This window comes from Mobula birostris, chromosome 9, assembly GCF_030028105.1.
Source record: "Mobula birostris isolate sMobBir1 chromosome 9, sMobBir1.hap1, whole genome shotgun sequence".
Classification (NCBI taxonomy): Eukaryota; Metazoa; Chordata; class Chondrichthyes; order Myliobatiformes; family Myliobatidae; genus Mobula; species Mobula birostris.
The window spans coordinates 37404840-37427470 of record NC_092378.1 but is presented as its reverse complement, the minus strand read 5'-3'; the positions used below and the strand labels follow the sequence as shown (position 1 = coordinate 37427470).

The 22631-nt window shown below is 40.4% G+C and overlaps 1 protein-coding gene across 1 annotated transcript in view; it reads right to left on the bottom strand.

The window, feature by feature from the left end:
• LOC140203361 (protein shisa-like-1) overlaps window positions 1–21469 on the bottom strand; it is a 200179-nt gene extending 178710 nt beyond the window's left edge. Inside the window, exon 1 of the mRNA XM_072269405.1 lies at window positions 20894–21469. The gene's annotated coding sequence lies outside the window, so the exon portion shown is untranslated. The remainder of the gene's footprint in view (window positions 1–20893) is intronic.
• Window positions 21470–22631: the final 1162 nt, after the last annotated feature.

Genomic DNA, 22631 nt, shown 5'->3' with positions numbered 1-22631 from the left:
TTTTGTCCTGTGGTCTGGAATCCAATTAGAATGAATTTGTTCAAATAATTTACATAGAAGTCTCACAGATAATGATTTGTGGATTTATTCATTTTATCAGTCTCGCCAGAACAAAAAAGGTGGTCATCTCTGGGTTGTTATGTGAAAAAATTGGCACAGGGTCACTTACAATAGAGTGTTCAACATGTGGCTCAAAGATTGGTTTGGGAGATGTGGGTTTGAAATCATTGGACATTGGCACCAGAATTGGAGCTGTTCCAATGTGACATGCTCCACCTGAAACATGCTCGAGCCAGGTGCTGGCAAATCTCATTACTAAGGCTGTGGAAAGAGCTTTAAACAAAATAGTAGGGATTGGGTTCAAAAGCTTGGAAAAACAAGGATAAGGTAAAAGGAGAGTGCAAGAGAGGTTGCTGAAATACCCAGAATGAAAATATAAGACAGAAAGTTTAGAAAGTGATAAGAATTTAAATTCAGATAACATGGAGCCAAATTTCATAAGAAGGGTTATAAATACAGAACTGAAAGTGTTGCATGCAGTATATGAAACAAGGTAGATCAGCTTATAGCACAGTTAGAAACTGGCAGGTTTAACATTGTAGGCATCATGGTTGAAAGAAAATCAGGGCTAGGAGCTAGATATCCAAGGATGTGTATCCTATTGAAAAGACAGGCAGGTGGGCAGAGTGGGTGGGGTGACTGTTGGTTAAAAAAGTGAAATAAAGATGAAGATTCCTCATGGGTAAAGTTAAATCCTTGATGGGAGTTCTACACAAGTCTCCAAATAGTCACCTGGATGTGGGGCACAAATTACAACAGAAGAAAGGATATGTAAGAAAAGCAGTGTTGCAGTGGTCACGGAAATTTCAGTATGCAGGTAGACTGGGAAAATCAGGTTGGCACCAGATCCCAAGAGAAGCAATTTGTAGAATGCCTACAAGATGTTTATGGTCATGCCAACTCAGAAAAAGCAGTTCATGAGTTGGTGCCTTACAATGAACCAGATGTTAGCTTCTTCCTCCCAGATGTGTTGGTAGTACAATTGAGTAAAGGTGACTGCGGAGGTAGTCAAAGTTGAATGGAAAGCGACCCTGATGGCAGGAGTTTCCGGGGATAATTCAGAAAATACAGGACCATTACATCCTAAAGAAGAAGAAGCATTCCGAAGAGAGAATGGCAACTATAGCTGACAGAGGAAATGAGAGGGCATGTGATTTTGTAAAAATTAACAGGAAGCTCAAAGATTGGGAAGCTTTTACAAACCAGCAGAAGGCGTCCAAAAAAGCAATAAGGGGAGGAAAGATGTAATATGAGGAGAACTAGCTAACTATATTAAAGAGGATTCCAAAAGTTTTTTTTAAATAAATAAAGATTAAAAGAGAGGCAAGAGTGGACATTAGACTGCCTGAAAATGACACTGGAGAAGTGGTAATGGGAAACTAAGATTTGGTGGATGAACAATAAATATTTTGTGTCAATTTTTGCTGTGGAAGACACCAGCAAAATACCAGAAATCCAAGGGTCAAGTTGCAGAAGTGAATGCAGTTGCTTGGAAAACTGAAAGGTCAGAAGGTGGGTAAGTCACCTGGACTGGATGATTACTACTGAGGTTTCTGAAAGTGGTCACTGAAGAGATTGTGGAGGCATTAGTAGTGATCTTTCAAGATTCACTAAAGTCAGGAATGATTCCAGACAAGTGGAAAACCACAGTTGCCACTGCACTCTTTAAGAAGGGAGGGAGGCAAATGACAAGAAATTATAGGCAAGTTAGCCTGACTTCTGTGGTTGGTAAATTTTATAGTCCATAATGAAGTTTGAGGTTTCGGAGTACACGATAAAGCAGGCTGAAGTCAGCATGGTTTCCGTAAGGGCAGATCTTGCCTAACAAATCTGTCTGAATTCATTGAGGAAGTAGCAAGCCAGATAGAGAAAAGGATATTGTTTATTTGAATTTTCAGAAGGCCTTTGACAAGGTACTTCACAAGAGGCTACGAAGCAAAGAGATGACGTCATGGTATTACAGGCAAGATACTAACATGGATAGAAAGCTGGCTGACTGGCAGAGGTAAAACGTGGAAATAAAGGGGGCTGCTGGGGACTAGTGGTGATCTGCAGGGGTTGTGCTGGGTCTTCCGCTTTTCATATCACATATTAATGTTCTAGATGATAAAAGTGGTGGCTTTGCTGACGATATAAAGGTAGGTGGGAAGGCAGATTGTGTTGAGGAGGCAGGGAGACTGCAGAAGGCAGAAGTGAAGAGAATGGACAAAGTGACAGATAGAATACAGGATAGGGAAGTATACGGCCATGCAATTTGGAAGAATACATAAAGGCATAGACTATTTTCTAAAATGGGAAGTAACTCAGAAACTGGAGGTACAAAGGGACATTAGAGTTTTAGTGAAGGAATTCCTAGAAGTTAACTTGCATGTTGACTTGGTAGTAAGGAAGACGAAAGCCATATTAACATTCCTTTCAAGAGGACTAAAATATAAAAGCAAAGATGTAATACCGAGGCTTTATAAGGTCTGGCTACATTTGGAGTATATAAGCAGTTTTTGGGCCTTATATCTAAAAAAGGATGTACTAATGTTGAAGAGAGTCTAGGAGAAGTTTACAAGAATGATCCTGCGGATGAAAGGGGATGAGGAGTATTTGATGTCTCCGGACCGGGACATACAGGAGTTTAGAACAATAAGGGTGGATCTCATTGAAACCTACCAAATATTGAAAAGTCTAGATGGAGTGGATGTGGGGAATGTTTCAGGTGGTGAAAAAGTCTAGGACCAGAGGAAATAGCCTAAAAATAAATCTATGTCCCTTTAGAACAGAGATGAAGAGGAGTTTCTTTAGCCAGTGGATGGTGAAACTGTGGAATGCATTTCCACAGATGGCTGTAGAGTCCAAATCATTGGGTATATTTAAAGCCGGGGTTGATAGGTTCTTAAACAGTAAGAGTGCCAAAAGTTACAGAGAAAAGGCAGGAGAATGGGCTTGAGCGGGGGAAACAGATGAGAATGGTGGAATAGACTTGATGGGCTGAATGGCCTGATGCTACTCTTATATCTTATGGTCTTATGGCTGGTTTGAAACTTCATAAGTTCATTCCTCATTGTATCTAAAACTGTTTTTTTGAAATATTTTTGAATGGTCAAAAGCACAACATTAGTTTGATTTAAAGGCTACCATAAAATAGAGTAACAAGCATGAAATTTATTCCTTCCTCAAATAAAGCAAAAGGTTTAGCAGCTTTTGCAAAATGTGGATACCCTTCACAGGCTAATAAGATCCTATTAAAAATAAGCTAGCTTTATTTGCTGCAGGTATTGGTATTGTGGGCACGTGGCCAAGTGGTTAAGGCATTGGACTAGCTACCTGAAGGTCGTGAGTTTGAGCCCCAGCCGAGGGAATGTGTTGTGTCCTTGAGCAAAGCACTTAATCACACATTGCTCTGCGACGACACTGGTGCTGAGCTGTATGGGTCCTAATGCCCTTCCCTTGGACAACATTGGTGCCGTGGAGAGGGGAGACTTGCAGCGTGGGCAACTGCTGGTCTTCCATACAACCTTGCCCAGGCCTGCGCCCTGGAGAGTGAAGACTTTCCAGGCGCAGATCCATGGTCTTGCAAGGCTAGCGGGTGCCTTTAATTGGATTGGAAGCAATGAACCACGTCAGGATTGGATTTTTGAGGCTTTTGTGATGGTTTCAAGAAACAACCCAGGTAAATCTGCCTCTTAAGTGAACCTGGATTATTTCTATATTTATTGATGTACAGCATGGAATAGACCCCTCTAGCTCTTCGGGCTACGCTACCCAGTAATGCCCAACATCATCCTAGTCTAATCACGGACAATTCACAATGACCAATTGACCTATCAACCTGCACGTCTTTGGACTGTGGGAGGAAACAGAAGCACCCGGAGGAAACCCATGCAGTTACGGGGAGAACATACTAACTCTTTACAGGCTGCGGCAGAAACTGAACCCGAGTCGTTGTGCTACCCACTATGCTTCTGTGCCACCCTGGTCATGCCTTAATCTGCAAACCATCAGTTTCCAACAGGAACAAAAGATAGAATCAAATACTCTGGCTGGATGTTTCTCTTCCAATAACAGCAAAAAAAACTCTACATTTACAGAATAATGGCACTATTAGTGCAATAAGATATCCCAAAGGACTTCACAGGAGTATTATGAACAAAATTTGATGGTTGTTATGAGGGTTAATTGTATTACCTTTACAACTTCTCCGATCAATCATCTCCACATAAAACAGAATTAGCAATGGGATTTCCTGATATCTTTGACTCAGCGCCTTTATTAACTGAGCATATTGTAAATATGCCCTTAAGAAGAAATCACACTGAAAGTACTTATTTGAATAATTATTGTAGTCCATTATCCTTAGCCAGAATAACACCAAGGGAATACTGAATAGAAATGTCATGTATTTAGTGACCAGCAGCCTCCAAATGTTCTCACCATCTGTACCTGATCAACTGTATTTCTATGTTTTAAAAATATCAAGCCAGCACTTAAATTATGTATGTGCAAATATCTGCAGCTTGTTTAAGAACAAAATGTTATCTGCAAGGTCCCTTTTCTGTGCCATCAAATTCCAAGTAACACTAACAGCTAAATTAAACTATACAATTAAATTAATTCACATTCCGTTCCATAGTTCATGGCCTGGAAGTTTGATGTATTTATCGGCCAGCGTTGTTGTGCTCAGTTTCAAAAACAATGTTTTTATGCCTTGATTATGACATGAAGCGATAAAAGGAACATTCAAAGGTCAGCCCAGAGAGTGTCTGCATTTTATATGTAAATGTTCAGCTTTTCCATGTTTTGAATTATGGACTTCATCTGAATTGTGGTTAGACTTTTCCAGACTGAGCAGCAAGAAACTCAAAAGATGGGCTGGTGCACGTCTCTTTTCATTCTCCCCTTGTCTGCCTTGAAATGAGATGCGGCACTTTTTCACACATTTTAATCCAAGTCACAGTGCTGGCAAACCCACTTAATTTACTTCCAAGGTCAGTTTTACAAGGGGGTCAAATTCACAAACTTTCTAATCAAGAGCTGAAACATTCAGCCACCCTAAGGTTTCAGGGCTACGAATGTATAATAAAAATGGTGGCTCTTCACTTGTTAAGCCTTCATATTATCTAGTACATTCCTTCACAACCTTCTCTCATGGACCCTTGCCCAGTTGTGAATCCATCTCTCTCTCTCTCTCTCTCTCTCTCTCTCTCTCTCTCTCTCTCTCTCTCATTTTTCCTGTGCATTCTGATTCCATATTCTACATTCCTACTAAATGCTTATATACAATTACATTCACAGCAGATCTCTGGTAACTCATCTCCAAATTACGCCACCCCCATGAAACAAGATAGAAAACTGTACCTTTTACTTCAGAAGTTAGCTTTCTCCTTTTCAAAAGTTATGCCGTCACTTTGTTTTATTTAATAGGTTGCTAGAGATTCATGTCCAAGTTCCAACTTTCATTTCTCCTCAGAAGTTTTGAACATCTTGTTGCTTCCAAATTCCTTCTTTGGATTTCTGCAAATGTATTTGGTCATTGCACAGAAATAGGCCAATGACTGAGTTTGAGGCAGTCTCTCTCACTCTGCGGCAAAATTGATTGCACCATCCACTTTCAAAACTCCTCTTCCATCAACCAGCTCAGTCTGTACCTTTTTTTTTATTGCCTGATTTTATCCATTAAGGAGATGCTTGTCAATGATCATTTAAGGAGAAACATAAGTATATTAAACAAATGAGTACTTAGGGAGAGAATAGGTTCCCTTGTGGATATGTGTTGTCATCTACATGTGAGGTGTGTGGGGCTGAATTAATATGCATTGTCTGCATTTACCATAGGGAAGGTCAGAGAAGTTAGGGAATTTGGAGAGAGAACTTTGATGCCATTAAACCTATCAACACTACAAAAAAGAAGGAATTGGTGGTGCTGAAGCCCATAAAGGTTGGTAAATCCCTGGGGCCTGACTATGTATATCTAAGGACATCCAATAACATTGCAGAAAGCAAGAGAAGAAATTGCAGGTGCAAAAAACAAAGACATTTCTTTGGCAGTTGAACGGGGCACGACTGCGCAAGCGTGTATAAGTCGGACCGTGAGGCAGCGGGAGTGTTTAAAAGCGAGAAGATTAATGGAGCGGCGACGGAGTAGAGGGAGACAGAGTAGGAAGGCTTTGGCACCTGAGGTTTCGGCGAGCAGAGGCTGAGGAAGAGCTTCATTCCAAGTGAGGTAAGGCCGAGTAAGTTCCTTTCATAAATACAATTACCTTAAGAGTTGGAAATAAACAGGAGTTACAGGGAGATAGTCACCCCTAAGAGTCAGGAGACAGGTAGCTGGATGACTGTCAGGAGAGGGAAAGGGAATAGACAGAATGAGCAGAGCACCCCTGTGGCTGTTCCCACCAATAATAAGTACATCTTTTTTGGATATTGTTGATGGGAATGACCTACCAGGGACAAGTTGCAGTGGTTGCGTCTCTGGAACCGAGAAGGGAAGGGGGGAAAAGAGAGCAGTAGTGGTAGGGGATTCTATAGTTACTTTACTTTACTTTATACTTTATACTTTATTGTTGCCAAACAATTGATACCAGAACGTACAATCATCATAGTGATATTTGATTCTGTGCTTCCCGCTCCCTGGATTACAAATCGATAGTAAATATTAAAAATTTAAATTATAAACCATAAATAGAAAATATAAAAATGGAAAGTAAGGTAGTGCAAAAAAAACGAGATGCAGGTCCGGATATTTGGAGGGTACGGCCCAGATCCGGGTCAGGATCCATTCAGCAGTCTTATCACAGTTCGAAAGAAGCTGGTCCCAAATCTGGCCGTACAAGTCTTCGAGCTCCTGAGCCTTCTCCGGAAGGGAAGAGGGATGAAAAGTGTGTTGGCTGGGCGGGTCCTGTCCTTCATTATCCTGGCAGCATTGCTCTGACAACGTGCGGTGTAAAGTGAGTCCAAGGATGGAAGATTGGTTTGTGTGATGTGCTGCGCCGTGTTCACGATCTTCTGCAGCTTCTTCCGGTCTTGGACAGAACAACTTCCATACCAGGTTGTGATGCACCCTAGAAGAATCGGCAAGTCAGGTCATTTGTGATATTGACCCCAAGGAACTTAAAGCTTTTGACCTGTTCCACTTGCCGATGCAAATTGGGTCGTGAGGTCCGCTACTTCTTCTGAAGTCAACAACCAATTCCTTCATCTTGCTGACATTGAGGGATAGGTTATTGTCTTCGCACCATGCCACCAGGTTCTTAATTTCTTCTCTGTACTCAAACTCATCATTACCCGAGATATGGCCTACAATTGTTGTGTCATCAACAAACTTACATATTGAGTTCGATGGAAACTTGGCTACACAATCATGGGTGTACAGTGAGTACAGCAGGGGGCTGAGTACACAGCCTTGTGGAGCACCGGTGCCCAGAGTGATTGTAGAGGAGAGCTTGTCCCCTATTTTTACAGCCTGGGTCCTTTCTGTGAGGAAGTTGAAGATCCAGCTGCAGATCTGAGTGCTAAGGCCCAGGTTCCGGAGCTTAGGAATCAATTTACTTGGAATGATGGTATTAAAGTTAGGGGGACAGATAAGATGTTCTGTGGAAGAGATCGAGAACCCTGGATGGTCTGTTGCCTCCCTGGTGCCAAGGTCCGTGATATCTCGGATCGAGTTCTCGGTATTCTCAAGAGGGAGGGTGAGCAGCCAGATGTCGTGGTCCATGTAGGGATCAATGACATGGGTAGGAAGAGTGAGGAGGCCCTGAAAGGTGAGTTTAGGGAGATAGGTGCCAAGTTAAAGGACAGGACCTCCAGGATAACAATCTCAGGATTGCTACCAGTGCCACGTGCAGGCGGGTTTAGAAATAGTAAGATAGCACAGATCAACACGTGGTTGAAGACGTGGTGCAGGAGGGAGGGCTTCAGATTTATAGATAATTGGGCAGTTTTCCAGTGAAGGTGGGACCTGTTCCGGCGGGACAGTTTACATCTGAACTGGAGGGGGAGACAAATATTCTTGCAGGTAGGTTTGCTAGAGAGGCTCTAGTGGATTTAAACTAGATACAAGGGGGGAGGGGAACCAGAGTGTAGGAACAGATGTAGGGGAGAAGGAAGAAAAAGAAAATAGTAAAGTTGTTTGCACGATTAGTGATAAACAGAGAGTAAGAGGTGGAAAATTTCTTAAATGCATTTATTTTAATGCTAGGAGCATTATAAGAAAGGAGGATGAGCTTAAAGCATGGATTGATACCTGAAAGTATGATGTGGTAGCTATTAGTGAAACATGGTTACATAAGGGGTGTGATTGGCAACTAAATATTCCTGGATTTAATTGCTTCAGGTGTGATAGAATCAGAGGGACAAGAGGGGGAGGTGTTGCATTGCTTGACAGAGAAAATATTACAGTGGTGCTCTGGCAGGATAGATTAGAGGACTCATATAGGGTGGGTATTTGGATGGAATTGAGGAATGGGAAAGGTGTAGTAACACTTATGGGGGTGTATTATAGACCACCAAATGTTGAGCGAAAATTGGAGGAGCAAATTTGTAAGGAGATAGCAGATATTTGTAATAGGCACAAAGTTGTGATTGTGGGAGATTTTAATTTTCCACACATCGACTGGAAAGCCCATACTGTAAAAGGGCTGGATGGTTTGGAGTTTGTAAAATGTGTGCAGGATAGTTTTTTGCAGCAATACATAGAGGTACCAACTGGAGAAGGGGCAGTGTTGGATCTCCTGTTAGGGAATGAGGTAGGTCAGGTGACGGAGGTTTGTGTTGGGGAGCACTTCGGGTCCAGTGATCACAATGCCATTAGTTTCAATATAATTATGGAGAAGGATAGGTCTGGACCCAGGGTTGAGATTTTTGATTGGAAAAAGGCTAACTTTGAGGAGATGCAAAAGGATTTAGAAGGAGTGGATTGGGACAATTTGTTTTATGGGAAGGATGTAATAGAGAAATGGAGGTCATTTAAAGGTGAAATTTTGAGAGTACAGAATCTTTATGTTCCTGTTAGGTTGAAAGGAAAAGTTAAAAGTTTGAGAGAGCCATGGTTTTCAAGGGATATTGGAAACTTGGTTCGGAAAAAGAGAGATACCTACAATAAATATAGGCAGCATGGAGTTAATGAGGTGCTCGAGGAACATAAAGAATGTAAAAAGAATCTCAACAAAGAAATTAGAAAAGCAAAAGAAGATATGAGGTTGCTTTGGCAAGTAAGGTGAAAATAAATCCCAAGGGTTTCTACAGTTATATTAATAGCAAAAGGATAGTGAGGGATAAAATTGGTCCCTTAGAGAATCAGAGTGGACAACTATGTGTGGAACCAAAAGAGATGGAGGAGATTCCGAACAATATCTTTTCTTTGGTATTCACTAAGGAGAAGGATATTGAATTGTGTATGATAAAGGAAACAGGTAGGGAAGTTTTGGAAACTATAATGATTAAATAAGAGGAAGTACTGGCGCTTTTAAGGAATATAAAAGTGGATAGGTCTCCGGGTCCTGACAGGATATTCCCTAGGACCTTGAGGGAATTTAGTGTGGAAATAACAGGGGCTCTGACAGAAATATTTCAAATGTCATTAGAAATGGGGATGGTGCTGGAGGATTGGCGTATTGCTCATGTGGTTCCATTGTTTAAAAAGGGTCCTAAGAGTAAACCTAGCAATTATCGGCCTGTGAGTTTGACGTCAGTGGTGGGTAAATTGATGGAAAGTATTCTTAGAGATGGTATATATAATTATCTAGATAGACAGGGTCTGATTAGGAACAGTCAACATGGATGTGTGCATGGAAGGACATATTTGACAAACCTTATTGAATTTTTTGAAGAGGTTACTAGGAAAGTTGACGAGGGTAAAGCGGTGGATGTTGTCTATATGGACTTCGGTAAGGCCTTTGACAAGGTTCCACACGGAAGGTTAGTTAGGAAAGTTCAATCATTATGTATTAATATTAAAGTAGTAAAATGGATTCAGCAGTGGCTGAATGGGAGATGCCAGAGAGTAGTGGTGGATAACTGTTTGTCAATATGGAGGCCGGTGACTAGTGGTGTGCCTCAGGGATCTGTACTGGGTCTAATATTGTTTGTCATACACATTAATGATCTGGATGACGGGGTGGTAAATTGGATTAGTAAGTATGCAGATGATACTAAGATAGGTGGAGTTGTGAATAATGAAGTAGGTTTTCAAAGCTTGCAGGGAGATTTAGGCCAGTTAGAAGAGTGGGCTGAAAGATGGCAGATGGAGTTTAATGCTGATAAATGTGAGGTGCTACATTTTGGTAGGACTAATCAAAACAGGACATACATGGTAAATGGTAGGGCATTGAAGAATGCAGTAGAACAGAGGGATCTAGGAATAATGGTGTATAGTTCCCTGAAGGTGGAATCTCATGTGGATAGGGTGGTAAGGAAAGCTTTTGGTATGCTGGCCTTTATAAATCAGAGCATTGAGTAGAGGAGTTGGGATGTAATGTTGAAATTGTACAAGGCATTGTTAAGGCCAAATTTGGAGTATTGTGTACAGTTTCGGTCACCGAATTATAGGAAAGATGTCACCAAAATTGAGAGAGTACAGAGAAGATTCACTAGAATGTTACCTGGGTTTCATCACCTAAGTTACAGAGAAAGGTTGAACAAGTCGGGTCTTTATTCTTTGGAGTGTAGAAGGTTGAGGGGGGACTTGATAGAGGTATTTAAAATTATGAGGGGGATAGATAGATTTGACATGGATAGGCTTTTTCCATTGAGAGTGGGGGAGATTCAAACAAGAGGACATGAGTTGAGAGTTAAAGAGCAAAAGTTTAGGGGTACAATGAGGGGGAACTTCTTTACTCAGAGAGTGGTAGCTGTGTGGAACGAGCTTCCAGCAGAAGTGGTTGAGGCAGGTTTGATGTTGTTGTTTAAAGTTAAATTGGATAGCTATATGGACAGGAAAGGAATGGAGGGTTATGGGCTGAGTGCAGGTCAGTGGGACTAGGCGAGAGTAAGAGTTCGGCATGGACCAGAAGGACCGAGATGGCCTGTTTCTGTGCTGTAATTGTTATATGGTTATATGACATCCAGTGAGTGAAAATGCTTTGTTAATGAGAGAGATCAGAGGAAAATGGCGAGACTGGTTCAATCTGGCAGGAAGGTGACAGTAACTCAGATAACCACGCATTACAACAGTGCTGCATAAAAGAACATCTCTGAATGCACAACATGTTGAATGTTTAAGTAGGTGGGCTACAGCAGCAGAAGACCATGAATGTACACTCAGTACCATTTCATTAGGTACAGGAGGTTCCGCAGCAGTTGGTGGATCTATGGCATGAGTTGCCAAAGGCAATGGTAGAGCTGGGCAGAATTACAATATTTTTGACAGGTGCATAGACAGGAAAGGTTCAGTGGGGTAAGGGATAAAATGCAGGCAAATGGGACTAGCTTGGCAACCTTGGTCACCATGGATGAGTTGGATAGAATGCTTCTTTCTATGCTATGACTATAAATATCTGTCATATCTCTGCAGAGTTATCTTTGTAGTCCTCTAGGATTTCTTTCCTCTGCTTCCCACCATCTACTCACTTACATGTTGCCTCTTTGCAGTCATGTTGTACAGTCAGACTTCTTGTTCAATATACATTCTGGGATAAGCAGTAATTTCCTGTGTTTGAACTAGCGAGATCAAAACCTTCAGTTGTAACTTCTCTATCAATCTTATAGTCCTGGCACTAATCTCTCTCTCTCTCTTTCTCCCTCCCCCCCCCCCCTTAATGTTGACATCTTACTTAATAGCTTTCTGGAAGCAGTTTGGCAGGATGAATGGTTGGGTATCAAGAACCAGGGAGGGGCATAGTCTCAGGGTCAGGGGTCATCTATTCAAAACTCAGATTCTCAGATTGAGGAAATGTTCCTTCGATTTAAGGTGCTTCAAATTTTTGGAATTCTCCCTCCTTAAAAATTTGTAGCTGTCCAGTCACTTAGCAATTCACGGCAGAGATGGAAAAACTTCTGGATAGTAATGTAAAAAAGGCTACAAGTATCAGGCATGAAGATGCTGAAGCTGATCAGTCAGAAAATTATAGAATGAAAATCATGTTTCAAATCTCAAATGCCTATTCATCCTATTTCAGATGTTTAGTGCTTTACCTCAGAAAAGCTACTTCTAGTTAATGCATGAAGCATTATCTTTGAAGTGCAGTGTGACTTTCATCACTAATTTGGTTACTTGTGCACTTGGCTGATCCATTCATCTCTTGGCTCAGCTGTTGTCCGTCAGCATGAGCCTTCATCTCATCTAAAACTCTGTTTGCCCTCACATTACCCTGAAGCAAGCTTCTCTTGTCCTCTGATTCCCAAACCATAGATTTAAAGATTTTTGTCCTTGTACCTAGAGCTTTGCCTAAATGTTTGACCTCAGACCCCATCAGTTTCTGCCCTCCAGTAGATATCTGCTTCTCATTGGCTTTAAGCTTCAGAAATCCTTTTTTCAATCACTCCATGTCTCCATCTACCTTTTATCTTTTAAGCTCTTTCCAAAAAGTCCACCTTTTAGTTGGAGCTTTTGGCTATCTATTAACTAATTCAAATTTGTCTTTATCTTCATTTTATCTTTTACTTCTCTGAAGCATTTTCATAGGTTTTCTTCCATTGGTCAATATTTTCATTTTTTAAAAAAAAACTTTATTCATTTGATAATATTAGACTTCATTGGATGGTATATTATTCGAGTCACTTACAAAATACATTTCAACAGCATGCTTTTTCTTATTAGTTCTGTATGAAATACTTTCATACAGTTTTTTCCATTAGGAATACTAGATTCTCCCTCACATACAATCCATGATCAGTGTTTTCACATAGATTCCAGCTGGTGTACATTGCTGGGAGAGCACTCAACTGTGTCCTTTACCCATGCACCCCTTCTAGTGACTGCCCCAAGCTTCCCTTGGCATGTACTCCTGCAGCTTGGAGAGTACATGCATGCAACATCCAAATAGGAAAATACTTCCACTGGAAAGCCAGCAAAATTTCTGTAGCAAAACCAAACTATGGCTTTCACAAAGATGATAATCTTCCAGCAGGAATTAATGTTTACCTCATGTATATCCCTGAGAATATCTAATTGAGTACAGAGTCCAATGTTAAGCAACTGTTCACAATCACAGCAAAGACCGTTGCATTTCATTCCAGATTTTCTTGACAAATGCGCTCTCTTGAAGTAGATGGATGATGATCTCATCTCGATTGAAGCTGCATGTGGTGGCTCTGATACCTTGGATGTGTATGAATGATCAGACAGGAAAGGCTTATCATGCTACCAGCCAAGCAACATCTTGTGTGAAAGTTTCTACTCTTAACTAGTTAGCCAAATAACTTTGAAAATTCTTTGTGTAAAGTATTTAACAAAATACATTGTCTATGTCCTTCTGCAGGGTCTTGAGGACATTCTGTGCAGATCAGATTTGTGGTCAAAGGTGTTCTTCTCCACAAGAGACAGATTGTATGGCATGGCCCAGCTGGGAGGAGTGCTCTATGCCATCAGACCCATCTTTCACCACACTGGGACAGACGAAACCTTAGCATGTAGTGTTGTTTAGTGTTTGCAAACTCAGAGTTTGCATATAGCTTGATGAAGCCACACTTAAGACCTTAAGAAAAAGAAGCAGCAGTATCTTATTCAATACCAAACACATCTTTACCTCCTCTCCACTCTCCCGTTTCTGCAAGGATCGCTCCCTCCGTGATTCCCTTGTCCATTCATCCTTTCTACTAATCTCCCTCCTGGCACTTATCCCTGCAAGCGGAAGAACTGCTACACCTGCCCATTCACCTTCTCCCTCGCCTCCATTCAGTGCTTCAAACAGTCCTTCCTGGTGAGGCAACACTTCAACTGCAAATCTTTTGGGGCTATCTACTGTATCCGGTGCTCCAGATGCAGCCTCCTCTACATTGGTAAGGCCTGATGTAGATTGGGGGACCGCTTTGTTGAGCACCCTTTCTCCATCTACAAAAAGCAGGATCTCCTTGTGGCCAACTATTTTGATTCCAATCCCCATTCTCATTCTGACATGTCAATCCATGGCCTCCTCTTCTGCCATGATGAGGCCACTCTCAGGGTGAAGGACCAAAACATCACATTCAGTCTAAGTAGCCTTCAACCTGATGGCATGAACATCGATTTCTCCAACTTGCAATAATTAATCCCCCTCTCCCTTCCCTCTTCTTTAACTTGCCTCTCTGGCTTCTTCTCCTTGCCAGCCTATCAACTCTCCTCCTTCTCTTTCTCCCATGGTCCACTCTCCCCTCCTATCAGACTCCTTCTTCTCTAGCCCTTTACCTTTTCCACCTATCATCTCACAGCTTCTTACATCATCCCCCCTCCCCCACCCACCTGGCTTCACCTATCACGTTCTGACTTGCACTCCTTCCCATCCTCTCACCTTATCTTCTCCCTTCCTTTCCAGTCCCGATGAAGTCTTACCCAAAACATCAACTGTTTATTCCTTTCCATGGATGCTGTCTGACCTGCTGAGTTCCTCCAGCATCTTATGTGTGTTGTAGTAGTTTAATTTGGTCCGCATGTTTGCTGTCACATTCACTTAGATCTTGGCTTATCTTTGATCTTAGTGCCACTTTCCTGAACTAACCTCTTTTCCTTTGATTGTCTTATTCTTCAAAATTTGCTCAGCTTCCACAGGGTAGACAATCACTACTGTCTGGGTGAAGAAATTTCTTTTTTTATTAATGTCTTGGACGACCAACCTCTTATTTTGAGTTTCTGACCACTACCCAAGGCTTACATTAACTCTACATCTAATCTCTTAAGCCAAGAAAGTATTTTGTATATTTCAATAAAATCATTTCTCATTCTTCTAAATTCTGCAAAATACAGACAGTGTGTTCAATTATATAAATCTTTACTCAGGAATTAATTTGGTTAACCTTTGTTGCACACCCTTATTGCAAGAGTTCTCTTCTTTGGTACAAGTGCAGTCACAACTGGAAATCAGTAGGACATCTTTTCCATTGTACTGACATTGTCATACATTTTTTATCTATTTCTCTAGAGATTTGTATATTATATTTCTGTGGAGATGATGCATTTTTGATTGACAGAAAAATGGAAGTTAATGCTGTCATTAATTTTAAAATATATTGGTCTTCTTTTCATCTACATATAATCTAGCCGATCATTCACCTCCTATTAGTGTTACATTGTGTCTGCAGATGTTTGCAGAATAGTTTTAACAGTTTTAATCTCTTCCTACTTCAATCTAAGGTTCCTACCTCACTATCATCCTGGTACAAAAAAAATAAAAGATAGTGTGCCTTCATGACTACTGCCAGTGGTCTGACATTGACCATCATTGGGCAAAAGATACAAAAACGTGGAAGTACTGGTCATGGCACACATAAACAGCCTCTGCCACAGTTATCCACTACACTGGTGCTCCACAATGAAGTGTCCTTGGGCCCCTATCTTACTGCCTATATGCGAATGACTGCAGAGCCGAATCTGCTTTAGCTTGATCTGCAGGTTTGTTGATGACATCACCATAGTGGAGCAACTCTCAAATAATGGTGAGTTAGAGTACAGGAGGAAAACAGAGAGCCAGGGGCATGTAGTCATGACAATAAACTTTCACTCAATGTCAGCAAAACAGAAGAGTTGCTACTGACTTTGGGAAGGGTGGGCTGTGCACAAGTTCTTGTCTACATTAAGTACTTGAGAGCTTCAGTTTCTAGCAGTGAGCATCACCAATAGCCTGCAGACACCACAGCCAAGAAAGCACACTGACATTTCTACTTCCTCAAGAGGTTAAAGAAATCTTTTCTGAAGCACCATAAAAAGTACTCTAACTAGATGCTCATGACTTATGTGGCGACTGTTCTGTCCAAGACGCCAAGAAACTGCAGTGAGTTGTGGACTTAGCTCAACACATTATGAAAATCAGTCTCCCTTTCATAGATTCTAACTACGCCTCCTGCTGCCTTGGTAAAACAGCTAACATGATCAAAGACTCCACCCACTCTGGAAATGATCTCTTCTCCCCTCATCCACTGGGCAGAAGATACAGAAACCTGAAAGCACGTACCACCTGCCTTAATGGCAGCTTTCACCTGCTGTTGCAAGACAATTAAATGATCCCTTCGTAGAATAAGATGAACTCTTTAAATCACAGTCCAACTTCCCATGGCCTTTCACCTTATTTTTTTGCTTGCACTACACTTTCTGAGTCATTGTAACAATTTATTCTGCATTCTGTTATTCCTTTCCCTTGTACTACTTAAATGTATTGATAGATTAAATTATCTGTAAGAGTGGCATGCAAAACCAAGTTTCTCACGCATCCCAGTGTACGTGACAATAATAGTAAACCAGTACAGGTAAATAGGTATTTGCTTCACAGTTTCCTGTTGACAGAAGCGGCAAAAGTGAAATTTCTAGGTGGCCTCTGATGGTTCTGAACTGAATTCATTTTCTGAAGGTGTTACTTATATTTTAGTTGGGAGAACTCATCTGATTTTTGACTTTTGGCTTTCACTCTATGCCCCTTTTGTCAAGTATGCTACCACATGTCAGTGTTCTATTCATGCCTGTGAAGGATAGGTCTGGTGACATAGAACATTTTTACCAGTTGGGTCATGCCAAAACACCTGTCCCAGATACTTAACTAGACATAATTTCCCATTGTTAACTGATATATCCTAGATAGAAGCAGGCCCCTTTTTGTCATGGCAACTCTAATCTTTCGCACCTCCACATGTTGCCAATTCTGAGATAGAAACTGGCTTCACTGTGAGTCATGGCGTCATTCACTGCACCATGGTGGTGCAAAGTCACTTGTCACAGTCCCTGCTCACCTTGCAAAACAACAGTAATGACACCAGCTATCATCTTCCTGGAATCAGAGACACATTGGAGGTAATAACAAAGACTGACAGACTTTAAACATTGAGATATATAGTGCTTGACAGCCGTCTGAAATGAAGTGCTTATTATAAGTTCCTAACTGGAATAATTTTCCATCATTATAGCCTGAGTTGAAGAGCTCTACCATCATAGTCCTTTTGATATTTTCTCTTATTCTCCTTTGGATTCTGATAATGCCCTCAGCCACTAACTCTTGCTAGTCAGTATTGTTGGTAATCAGCAGTAGAAACCCAGCCATTTTAAACCTTAATATCATTTTGAAGATCAAGAAAACCAATTAGAACATTATATTTGAACTGGACTTGGGCCAGATCACAATCCAGATATAGAAAATGCCAGAAATATTCAGTGATTCAGGCAACATCCATGGGAAGAGAAATGTGGAGTAAGGTCTTTAGTCATGACATTTCAGCTGTGCTGAGTCTGGAGCCAGCCTGACAAAACAGCTGTTCTTCCTGACCCAACATGTGGTACCATGTGGTCCCTTTTTCAAGGAACAATATATTACTCATCATTCACTTAAAACAGAACAGCTGGCCTTCAGTGTTAAATAAAAATGATCATTCGAAAGACCAGGATGTCTGTCGGCGACCGATGTGTTACATGATTTTCATTATTACAAAACTACAGAAAAAGTCATTGCAAAACTGTCACCAGGAAATCACTTTATCATACTGCTTAGAGTGAACACAATGAATCTCCTTTGTTACTAATTACCATTCAAATACAATGAAATAACTAGTCTGGTTTCCAGATGTTGGCAATTAATGAGACAAAGTACTGAATTTTGACACTATAAAATATTATGAATTAATATAATTGAGTTCAGCTGATATAGGCAAATATCAATGTAACTATTGGGCATTGCTCCTGTATTCAAAAAAGCTTCTCTCACTGCAGAGCAATACAGAGCATAATTTTTTGATGAACTCATCTCATTGCATAAGCAATCTTGGACCTACTTGGTCTACTTTCCTCGCCTTGCTCGAAGCATTGTATTGTCATCATTCAAATTTGTGCCAATCTCAAGAAGAATGAACAGTCTCACTCTTTCCCAGCTTTCTTCTGTGTAAGAACTAAAGATTCACCTCACTTATTTTTTTATATTTCAGAATCGTGGAACTGCTCATCCACCATCATCTTGCCTTTGTGCTATTCTTTGCAGTCTTTTCAAGTCCCAGTTTGGTGATAGTTTAATCTTATCTTTAGATTTGAATTCAGAATTTCCTTGGTGATCATCCTGCTCTGACAATGTGATTTCAGTAGATGTCTGGTTTACCATTGCTTACACAGCTAAAGGGGATTGCTGCAATACCTTTGGTCATTTACCAATAGTAGGGACTGAGCCCCAATGAGGAGATTTAAGGGCTGAGCCCTAAACTATTGTAGAGAAACTTAAAATATAAAATAACTCACCAACAAGCTGCAAACTACTATCTGGATGAAATGTTGAAGATAGAAGTCAGTTCCACCATTTATAGAAGATGCATACTGTGACACGGTAAGGTATCCAGTGAAGAAAGGTTAGCTGCTACTTCTTCATTATCAGTGCAGTTTCCTCCGGGCTGAAACTAGATCAATTTATTTCCGTGGTTGATATCATAGTGAATATGTTTACAGGAGATATACATGACTCATGTATATATCTCCTGTAAACATATACATTATTATATCAATTAGAGAGGGGAAAACATTCTGTCTAACTTTTTTTTAGAGATGCGGGAACCAAACATTGCTGAGAGCAGGGATATTTTACTCAGCCTGAAAACTGCGCAGCACTTTAAATGAGTTTTTTTTTATTTATTAATTGAAGGGTATAATGAAATACAGTAGAACAAAGAAAATCTTTCATGTTTCGTAAACTTTTTCTTATCTGTCCTTATTCCAGCTGCCCGGCAGCAAAGGCTAAGTGCAAGGGAGCATTTCGGATATTGCGCGGCTGCACACCTGTGCCGCTGCACAGCCGCGCAGCTCAGAGGCCACAGTGCACATGAGACGTGAATGAACTGCAAATAAAATATCAGTTTCACCATAGGTTAAGCCAAATGTTAATAACAAACCTTTGTCTATACCTGTTGTGTACAGTGAGGTAGGCACTAGTCTGAAAATCACAATTTGCTTTATGTATGCTGCAAAAGAGGAGTTACAATTCAGATCCTAAAATGCTAGACAGGAGTGACCTGTTACGTTTCATTCTGCATGTACTGTGAATTACTAAATGCAGAAGCTATGTCTCTGAACTCCAGACAGTAATTCTGCTTATTATGGGATGCATTTAATCTGTTACAGCTATCAAGGGCTAAACTGCTTCACTTCATTGTAAACTGATTAGCTCATTGTTTGGTTGCATCTTATGAATTTAAGGAAGACATTTTGTAAAAAGCAAAGCTCAGAGTTGCAGAGGGTTTCTAATCAGTATTAGTTATTAGTAGTTATGTTGGATAAAATTTACGCACTCCTGATAGATAAAATGCAAAATAATCTTTAAAACTGATAGAGATGTGCATTTTAGAAGCATTTAAACATATTCCATTGTTTTTGAGTATCCCATTGTTGTATACTTTGCAGTATTAATGATATGAATTAGAAACTTTGAGTTTATATAGTAGTCTCTTTAAAAAGATTAGTAACTTCACAGTTTTCTTGCATTTACATTTGATACAATCTTAGAACTTCTAGCCTCGCCCTCTTATTCAGCAATTTTCCTCCCTAACTCACTCGCCTGTGACTTTTTTAAGCTATATAACAGGAGCTTCTTAATTTTTAATCATTTATACAAAAAAATGGGTTATCATGCAACTATATTATACTCCAGAAGTTCTCAGTTGATTACAGGGGACTACCAAAATTCAGGTCTTACAATTAACCTTAACTTAATGATGTGAAAGGAAATAATTAGACAATTTCCAGAAGTGCAGCTGTGAATGTCCTCCTCCATGCTAAATTCAATGACTAGAACTCCATAATAAGAATTGTTAAGAATCTTCCTGTCATGGATAATAACTTGCAGGTCACCAGATGTGACTGAGGAGATTTGAAAAGAATTTTTGTTAAGTATTTTCAAGACAATTACTTTTGGTTAATAAATACTGCAGATAAGGGTTTGAAACTAGGCAGGGTATTCTACTAATGTATCATTTTCTCCACATTTTATCAGACTTCAAAGATTCAAAATACCTAACCCATGATGTAAAGCTTGACACTCAGCGTCATCTTGGCACTCAAAAATGGCACTAAAATCCCCACGTGAAGAAATTATCACTTCCCCCAGAGCGAACAGCTTGATTCCTTCTACTGGCCCTGGTCTTAGAAATAGCACGACAAAACAGATGCTGGGTTTTCCCCATGCTTCTCAAATAGCTATGTATTTTATTTCTCCCATCCACACTATGTCTTTAATTCTAACTGCACTTTAAATTAAACTGTAATCCTACAAAGAGCATACAGTTAATAACAGCCTCTGAATACAAAAGCAATATAGGTGGAGCTCAATCCATCCAACATTAGTTTCACCCTTGAGGGATTTTTATAAACCACAGACTGATTTTAGATGTACTGTAAGGTCGGAAGCATTGATTCCTCCAATTAGTGCATCACACCAGGCAGAATTTTCAGGTTTCAAACATGGCAATCATTGAGGTAAGTCACCAAGCAGGGGCTATAACTGTCTGAGTCAGGCTGCCATATAAATTCAACCTGGTACAGACAGCAGTCTTTCATATCATCAACAATTTACAAAGTCCCAGTAAAATTACACGGGCCTCTTATATATTACAAAGGATAATGTATCTTACTTGGATAAACTTTGGCACCCAATAACTACACTCAAATCACCACGGCAACAATCTCTAGTAGTTGGCTGAGGAAGCAATTTTACAGCACAATAAAGCAGAAAAGCTACAGTAAAGACAAAGAAAATTTCAGTACCTGTTAGCGTTAAGTTGCTTATAGTCGGGGCTGCAGCTTTATTGCAGTCTGAAATGTAATCTCAGGAAATCTTTGAATTATGCTCTTTAATTGACTGCCTTCTTCCCAATGTTCTTGTTAATCCATTCTAGTCCACATACAGATGAAAGGCAACACAGAATGAAATGGACAGCCCTTACAGCTGAGCACAGACGTCCGTTGCTTTTATTAGCAGTTCCAACCTGACACAGATCAGACTGGCAGGAGTGGTGGGATCAGAGGTCAGGAAAGAGCAAACGGCTCCAACGGCTTTCCTCACCTCAGACTCATTGCGCTCTCTCTCAAGTGCAGTTGTTGAAGTCTGGCTTTTCTTGCTGGGCAATCTGTCACTGCTCAGCAACGAGTCCACAGGCTCACCTGACTCTGCCCCTCTTGGCTGTGTGTCTCCCTTTGTTTTTAGCTTTGTTTTTAGTTCAGTGAGAGCAGTTCTTCCCTTTTGATAAATATTTCTTAAAAATATATCCAAATCTGTAGACAGTCACATAAAATAGGCTGAGAATGTGAGGTGAAATCACAATGCTTCTTGATGTAGCTGATAAGATTTCAAATATTCTGCTTGCTTGCGCTGTGCAATCAGTTCAACATGCTTACAGCTTCTCTCCTTCCCCCCCCCCTCTCTCTCCAACACGCACACATTCTGATTGCTGAACAACAGTTGCTTCTGTCTCTGTTGGGTAAGCAGAGACAGGAGCAACTCTCTATTTGTTTCAGACATTAGAAAAACCATTCCAACTGTAGAAACACCCACTGAAAATGCAGTGCTTCACATTGAAGGGTTCAAGATAGTGTTGCTTTCATTTAGACTTTTACCAAATGCCTCACATTAGCCAGAATTTACTTTGAGAGGTAAAATTTTGTTATGTTTGGTACTGACTTTTAATTGTCTGTTGTAACTTGACTTTAGCTTGCCATTTAAAGAAAGACACTAATTAAGATTTCATCATGAGTTAAATGGTCATTTTATAAAGACAAATATATAATTCATCAAGAAAGTGGGTTCAACAACAGGCTTGCAGGAAAAGGACAGTGATTTTTTTTTTGGTTGTTTTTATTTTATCTGTGTCTTGTGAGGACCTGTAATTTGAAAGCCAAATCTGGGAGACTGGTAAAGATCCCATGAAGCTGATTATGTTCACACTAGTTAGTTAATTATGTTTTCTGAGTTCCTCTTCATAAACATAAGTAACGCTCGGTGTATGTTAGTGAATTAGAAGTGGAAATCTTATCTTGTGGTCTTGTTGTCAAAAAGGTTCACAGCTTGAAATCATCTGACCTCTAAGAATAATAGCAATGTATACCACCACTATTTGGAATTTCCCCGTACATTAAATTAGCAATGACATAAAAGGTGTATTGAGCGAGGGATCACAATGTGGTGGGCAGCATGTCATTCCCAGGATAACAGAGTGGAAATTCCTGACATCTGTTGTGCAGCTGCAACCATGGTGGGCGGTGCCTTATCCAGTCATCCTGGGCCAGTGCTACAACAATGTCTTCAGCATCATAACGATGCCCACATTACCCACTGCACCCCCTGAGAATCTGTATCCACAGGGTGGTGAGAACTCCCTGTGTCCTGGCCAGTACTCATCCTTCAAACATCAGTAAAATTCTCAGTCATTAATGCTAACTAAAGTGGAAAATGTTGGAGCTACCCTGTAGGTCATCTAGCATCTGGTCATTACCACGCTGTAATCTG